This window comes from Gymnodraco acuticeps, unplaced genomic scaffold (assembly GCF_902827175.1).
Source record: "Gymnodraco acuticeps unplaced genomic scaffold, fGymAcu1.1, whole genome shotgun sequence".
Classification (NCBI taxonomy): Eukaryota; Metazoa; Chordata; class Actinopteri; order Perciformes; family Bathydraconidae; genus Gymnodraco; species Gymnodraco acuticeps.
In genome coordinates this window covers 445,004-453,555 of record NW_022989908.1, presented here as the reverse complement: position 1 = coordinate 453,555, position 8,552 = coordinate 445,004, and positions in this window count along the sequence as shown.

Here is an 8,552-nt window from a genome sequence, read left to right as displayed (position 1 = left end):
GTGAGGAGTGCCCAAGTGTGGGAGGATGTGTAAGGCAGAGGAGGGTAAAAAAAAAGTTAAAGTGTGAACCTCCAGCAGGGCAGGTGGTGCTGCGGTGAATAAGGCCGAATATGGATGCCGATTTGCGGACGGTAAAGCACCGCAAAATACACCACCTTTAAGTGTTACCAGGGCCATGAGAACATCCTCCACAGGAGGGTGGGTGGTGCTGCTGTGAATAAGTCCGACTATGGATGCCGATGTAAGGACTGTAAAGCACCGCAAAATACACCCCCTTATCGGTTACCAGGGCCATGAGAACATCCGGTACAGGAGGGTGGGTGCTGCTGTGAATAAGGCCGACTATGGATGCCGATGTGCGGACTGTAAAGCACAGCAAAATACACCCCCTTATAGGTTACCAGGGCCATGAGAACATCCTCCATAGGAGGGGTGGTGCTGCTGTGAATAAGGCCGACTATGGATGCCGATGTGCGGACGGTAAAGCACCGCAAAATACACCCCCTTATAGGTTACCAGGGGCACGAGTTTCTTGAGGGTGTAATCATCTGGGTTTAGTCCGTGGGGGAGTGCTTAAGTTCGGGGGCCCGGGGTCCCAAGGTGCGTGAGGTTATGGAAGTACGCATGTCAGGGAGATATGCTGGAGGTCTGTAGTCCGTGTTTTGGGGCTCTGTGAGCGGCCACATAGAGGTGGTTTTCCCGGTGTATGTCATGGAAGTCTGACATAGCCTGTGTCCTGTGAAATAGCCTGTTTGCCCATGTCAAATCTTATTAGGAGGCACTATTTTGGGATACATTTTATCCATTTTAAGACCTTTCTCTGGTTCTTCCAACACTTATACTTATTTAGCCTGTGGAGGAATGCAAGGGTAGTTATCAGGGGAGTCTACCCGCCTTAGGAGGCACTATTTTGGGATACATTTTATCCATTTTAAGCCCTTTCTCTGGTTCTTCCAACACTTATACTTATTTAGCCTGTGGAGGAATAAAAGGGTAGTTATCAGGGGAGTCTACCCGCCTTAGGAGGCACTATTTTGGGATACATTTTATCCATTTTAAGCCCTTTCTCTGGTTCTTCCAACACTTATACTTATTTAGCCTGTGGAGGAATGCAAGGGTAGTTATCAGGGGAGTCTACCCGCCTTAGGAGGCACTATTTTGGGATACATTTTATCTATTTTAAGCCCTTTCTCTGGTTCTTCCAACACTTATACTTATTTAGCCTGTGGAGGAATGCAAGGGTAGTTATCAGGGGAGTCTACCCGCCTTAGGAGGCACTATTTTGGGATACATTTTATCCATTCTGTACATTTGTCTGACCGCGACTGGTAGTTAATGTCGCTACGGGGGACGCGTATATCCCTAAGGTATGTAAGGGATAATGTGCAGAGACGCGGTCATTATGATAATCCAAATCAAAAAGCTCCTCAAAAACACTATCGAAGCAGTTCCTGCCATTGTTACGTTAGTTCAAACGGTAACAACTGTCATAGTCTGCTCCATCATTCACCAGTACTTTTCCATTCACCTTTCTCACCTGTTTTTCACACCCACTCATTAGCTCACTCTCTTTCTCTTCTGCACCCATTAGCTTCTGCCAGTATTTAAACCCTCACCTTTCACACACTCTTTGCCAGATTGTACTTTGCCTCATGCTTGTATTTCCCGCGTTTGAAACTAGATTGCCTACCCGGTTCCAACCCTGCCTGTCCTCGATCTGCCTGCTCTGCCTGTTCCCTGATCCTGCCTGTCCCTCGACTATCCTGTCTGGCCTGTTATCCGACCCTGCCTGTATCTACGCTGACCTTTGGCTTACTCCCTGACTCTCTGCCTGTCCCTGACTCACCTTCTGCCCGCTGTCCTCCGGTGCGTTAAACTGCTCGGTTGGTATTCCTCAGATCCAGTGGAATCTCCAATAAAGTTTATTACCAATTATCCTTGGTTTCTTGAGTGCTGCATTTGGGTTCTCCTTAAGATTGTGACAACAACGGACTATTTTTCTTAGCGGATGCATGTCAATTTAAATCAATACATACAACTATTTTTTAAATCAATAAAATCATTTTCTAAATCCATAAAAGCATTTCAATGAATATTGGGAGTCATGACGTTACTTTGTTGAGAATGTGGCCATGTAATAAGCGGGATAATGTGCAGCGACTTGGTCATTATGGGGAAAAGACCACCGACAGGCTGATCAGGAGCCCGACGCGAAGCGGAGGGATCTAGATCAGCCTCACATTATCCCTTACATTCCTCCAGAGTGAGGAAATACTCTGTTATATTTTGGGAGAACTAGAGAAAAGGGGAGAAAATGGAGAAATTGTATCCCCAAATAGTGCCTCATAATGCAGGTAGAGTCCCCTGACAACTCCCCTTACATTCCTCCAGAGTCAGAAAAAGTCTAAGTTAACTTTTGGAAGAACCAGAGGAAGGGGTGAAAATGGATAAAATGTATCCGAAAATAGTGTCTCTTAAGGCAGGTAGAGTCCCCTGACAACTCCCCTCACATTCCTCCAGAGTCAGAAAAAGTCCAAGTTAACTTTTAGAAGAACCAGAGAAAAAGGGTGAAAATGGAAGAAATGTATCCGAAAATAGTGTCTCTTAAGGCGGGTAGAGTCCCCTGACAACTCCCCTCACATTCCTCCAGAGTCAGAAAAAGTCTAAGTTAACTTTTAGAAGAACCATAGAAAAGGGGTGAAAATGGATAAAATGTATCCGAAAATAGTGTCTCTTAAGGCGGGTAGAGTCCCCTGACAACTTCCCTCACATTCCTCCAGAGTCAGAAAAAGTACAAGTTAACTTTTAGAAGAACCATAGAAAAGGGGTGAAAATGGATACAATGTATTCGAAAATAGTGCTTCATATGCGGGTAGTGTCTGCCCAAACTCCCCTCACATTCCTCCAGTCAGAAAAAAGTATAAGTTAACTTTTAGAAGAACCACAGAAAAGGGGTGAAAATTGATAAAAATGTATCCGAAAATAGTGTCTCTTAAGGTGGGTAGAGTCCCCTGACAACTCCCCTCACATTCCTCCAGAGTCAGAAAAAGTCTAAGTTAACTTTTGGAAGAACCATAGAAAAGGGTGAAAATGGATAAAATGTATCCGAAAATAGTGCCTCATTATTCCGTGACAACTCCCCTTGAATTCCTCCAGAGACCAGTTCAAAAACTTAAAGTTTTGTAAGAACCATGATTGGGGGTCCTCCAGGCAACAATTGTATCCGATCCAAAGTGCTCATGCAGCGGATGCATTCCTCCATGATTTCCCCATCATGTGAAATAGCCCATTTTTTTCTAAGTGCTCTCAAAAACCGGGTTTCCGATTTCGTGCAGATGGTAGCTTGGAAAAGATGAATGTATTTTTTGGACGGGGGAAGGGAGGTCTCGATTCCCCTCTCCGTTGTAAAATGCAACGGGGGAGTGCAAATGTCTCCGGGGCTTCCGCCGGAAGCGCCGAAGACTTGAGCTTTTGCAGCCCCTCCTCCGTGAGCACATAGCAATATTTTCGAGAATTTATAAACTGCATTTTTGATTATTTTAAGATATAATTGACCGTTTTATTTACTTTGTTTTGCTTTCCACGGGTGGGCGCGCATGGCAGGCCGCCTATGAGCTCCCAAATTCGGCCTGGAACCTCCGGGAATTTTGGGCTAAGCTCCATAAACTGACAAAGTCACCCAGAAATGTAATTTTAATAGCCCAAAAATATATAACACAAATACATTTAAATAGTAAAAGGTACAATTGTGCTCCTAATTACCCGCAATTTGATTTATATAGCCCCATCATAGTGAATACAAATCATTTTCATGGGAAAAAGTGTTAAAATGCCTGATTAATATGTTTGTAATGCTGGCAGCAGTCACTGCTGTAAGCAGGGTCCCACAGGCACACAGGCAGAGATCCAGGGTGATGCACATGGCTTTCTTACCCAGGAATGAGTGTGTGAAAGCTGGGTAAAAGTGCTGTGAATACCGGGAGAGAGGAGGAGCAGCAGCAGCAACAGCAGCAGCAGCAGGATGTGACCCAGAGAGCTCCTTCCAGCACCTCGCTCTCCCACCACCCAGAGGACAGGCTGCTTCAGAGCAGAGTCACTGCTGTAAGCAGGGTCCCACAGGCACACAGGCAGAGATCCAAGGCAGAGATCCAGGGTGATGCACATAGATTTCTTACCCAGGAATGGTGTGTGAAAGCTGGGTAAAAGTGCTGTGAATACAGGGAGAGAGGAGGAGTAGCAGCAGCAGCAGCAGCAGGATGTGACCAAGGGAGCTCCTTCCAGCACCTCGCTCTCCCACCACCCAGAGGACAGGCTGCTTCAGAGCACTATGTAACCCGGGAAAAAAGCTTGAAACCTGTCCATTTCATCCACATTTCACTCATGAAATGTACAGGAATCTGTCCATTTCATCCACATTTCACTCATGAAATGTACAGCAGAGTCACTGCTGTAAGCAGGGTCCCACAGGCACACAGGCAGAGATCCAAGGCAGAGATCCAGGGTGATGCACATGAATTTCTTACCCAGGAATGAGTGTGTGTGAAAGCTTGGTAAAAGTGCTGTGAATACCGGGAGAGAGGAGGAGCAGCAGCAGCAGCAGGATGTGACCCAGAGAGCTCCTTCCAGCACCTCGCTCTCCCACCCAGAGGAGAGGCTGCTTCACAGCACTATTTAACCCGGGAAAGAAGCTTGAAACCTGTCCATTTCATCCACATTTGACTCGAGAAATGTACAGGAATCTGTCCATTTAATCCACATTTGACTCGTGAAATGTACAGCAGAGTCACTGCTGTAAGCAGAGTCCCACAGGCACACAGGCAGAGATCCAGGGTCATGCACATGGGTCAGAAAAAGTCTAAGTTAACTTTTGGAAGAACCAGAGAAAAGGGGTGAAATTGTATCCCAAAATAGTGTCTCTTAAGGCGGGTAGAGTATGGGGTGACATATACAGATGAAGCACTCCAGATCAGACTCACATGGGTGTGTCCCAGTCAAAAGCCCAGCGGACCCCAGTGGCTGGGGGTGTTGCCAAATTGCTAGAGGGCGTTGCCCAATTTCCCCATTTGTTCAATTACAGGATTTAACCATGAGATGGAGCTTCATTCACAAAATACACAAAGACAACTGGGTGTTGTAGAACTTAGTCTGTTTGCAATGTTTGCAGCTCTGCAGTTGTGTTTGCTGAATACTGTAGCATTTAATCACTTATGTGTTACTGTATGGTTTTCACAAGCTACTATAATGAAAAAACATCAATGTTTTAGATCAAATAAAGTATATAGTTTGCTTTATGCAGTATATTTCTTGTAATATTGTTGGGGTGTTTTTACACAGTACAGTAGATTGAAGTAAATCAACGTATACATTAAGATAAGATAAGATTGACCTTTATTAATGCCGTGGGGAAATTCAGTAGTTCAAACAGCAACAGGGTGAGAGTGAAAAACAGGACAGCACAGATTCACACAGATTAATAAAATCAAAAATAAGATGAGCGATAAAAATAATAATAATGAGAAACTATTAAATAAGAAATTAATAAAACTAAAATGTAATTATCATATCATATATTATAATGTATTGTATTATTAAGTAATATCATACATTAACCCCATTATAGCAGATGCCACATTGAATGGATGAACACATTTATGCATCAATAATTACAACAGAGTATTTCTAAATACATGTTGTAAAAATACTTATATGTATTTAATATTAATAACATAATGATTAATTTCAGATGATAATACTTTTCAGGGTTAGGTCCGGTCTGACAGCGCTTAGCTCTCTGCTGCAGAGAAGATCACTGCTCTAAACAAAGTCAAAAATCCTACATCCAAACGGAATAAATATAATTAATTATGATAAATACGTTAAGTCTTGTTCATTGTTTTTCACTTTTATTAAATGTTTGATATTTCCGGCACAGACCCTTTCATACCGGCAATGCACGATAGAAACAACAGAAAGTGCGACAGTTTAATTATGTCTTAATTTCGTCAACGAAAACTATGACGAAAAATGATCGTCAACAACCTTTTTTACATGACTAAGACGAGACGATGACGAGCTAAAAATAGATTATTGATAACGAAAACTATGACGAAATGTATATTTAGTTTTTGTTGACGAGACGAGACGGGACTGAGGTGTTAATGGTGGACTATCGGATATTGAAAATGCAGCATATTTTCCCCCAAGTGTCCATCTTGTCTGTCAAAATGCATCTTACGTTTCTAACTTGCAATATCATTATTTCCGCTCTCTTCACTCCAGAAGAGCGATCTCCCTGGCCCTTTCTCATTTCTCTAACTCCCCTCCTCAACTCCCCTCCTCGACTCCTATCCTCGATACTTAGTCCCGCCCACAGGAGATGCGAGCCGAGGAGCCGAGGAGGGGAACCGAGGAGAGAGGAGGGGAAGCAGCAGGCGGTTAGAGAAATGAGAACTCCTCTCCTCTGAGCGGTCATTTTAAAGAGACGTCCATTAATGATAACAGGAGGCACAGCAGCCCTCTGTCTGATGGACAGATGTGTTCATGACGACTTATATATTTACTTTGAATTCATTCACAGTGCGGTATAATGAGACAATAACAGGCTACAGATGCGGACACCCCCCTCTCCCCTCTCCCCTCTCTGGTCGCTACAATGAGGAATGTAAATTACGGGCCAAAAGTTTTATTTACAAGTATTAAAAGTAAGCCGAGGACACCAAACCAACTGAGACCTGTCTGTCCGCTGCATCTACGCACACACTGTACCACACACACTTACACACTGTACCACACACACGCACATACAGTTCATAAAACAGGCTACAGCCGTTGTGTATTTTATTATTTGAAGCACTAAATGGTTTTAGAAAAATATCGACTCTTTGTAGAGGCCTGTTATACTGAGTGATATATATTATACACACTGCTCTGCTTTCTGCACGGACCTCACAGCTGTTCTCTCTGTAAACATCATGTTGCGATGAGAGCAGTTAATAAAATTATATCCAGGGGACGCATGCAGAGCTGTCATTGGCTGAGATAAGTCCGGCCGTACGTCACGACTCTTTGAAACATCTCTGTTGCCGGAAATGCATCCGCGAAGGAGCCGTGGAGGACCGGGGAGGAGCCATCAGTGTATCCTCAGTTAGAGCTCCTCCAGAGAGCCTCCTCGATGCTCGATGCTCGATCCTCGGTTAGAGCTCCTCCAGAGAGCCTCCTCGATGCTCGATGCTCGGTCCTCGAAGAGCATTTAGAGAAATGAGATGTCCTTCAACATGGTGCGCTGAAATTCATTTCCGGGTCACTACCGGAGGACCGAGGAGTCGAGGAGGGGGATTTGATGAAATGAGAAAGGGCCCCAGTGTCTCTCTGTGTGCGGGGGGCGGGGCCTAATAGACATGATGCAGCGGACACAGAGATCTGCCGGGGACGGAGCGTTCAGAGAGTATAGAGACACATTTTGACTAAAAGTTGACTAAAATGTAATTTTTCATCGACTAAAAGTTGACTAAAACGTTTTGAGTTCTCGTCAACTAAAACTAGACTAACCCGTTTTGAGTTTTCGTCGACTAAAACTAGACTAAAACTACGAAGGACAGGAATGACTAAAATGTGATTAAAACTAATAACCATTTTCGTCTAAAGACTAAGACTAAATCAAAAACAGCTGCCAAAATGAACACTGAAATATGCGAACAAATTACTTTTCACTTTACTGCTTGTTGCACTGTTAGAAGCTAAACTTCATTTCGTTGTCTCAGTACCTGTAATCTGTGCAATAACAATAAAGCAGGCATCTTTATTGTATCCTCAACAATCAAGTTCTAAGTAGTGCAATATGAAATAAAAACAAAAACAATCTGTGCTGTTGTATTTTCTGTAAAGTGTCTCTACTGTAGGCTATTTTTATTATATGTACAGCACTTTGGCTCGACCAAAAATCGTTTATAAATGTGCTATATAAATAAAACTTGATTTGATTTGAAAAACAACTACACTCTTTTGGCAGTGATGTGGTGCCGAGAGACGGGAGTCGGAGGCGGGGTATCAAAGGTACAAGCCAGACTTTTATTTAGCATCTGAAAACCATTGTAAACAGGCTTGATCCGTGGGTGAATAATGTCAATCACCACAGTGTATACATTAACAACAAGTTCAACTACACTATTTTGGCAGTGTAACAATTAAACAAGAACTACACTCTTTTGGCAGTAACAATTAGATAAATAATAAACTGTCAGACTGACACTGAAGACAAACAAACAATTTTCAGCGATCAATCTGTTTAGTTGACTCTGGGTGACATGTGGCGATTTTAAAAAATCGTGTTTTGGCTGTTTAGATGGTGTTACTCCATCCATTGCTCACTGCCGGTGTTGAGATGGTGGGTTCTTTGGCGACTAGTTTTATAGCCCCATGTACATTAGTTAGCTGCTTCAGGAGATTGGCATTGCTGTTTTTCAATGTGGACAATGCTTTCTGTCCTGCACACAGTTTACATTTGACCATAATATTTAGTGCGTCCTTTATCCCCACAAATTGAAAATAGTGGT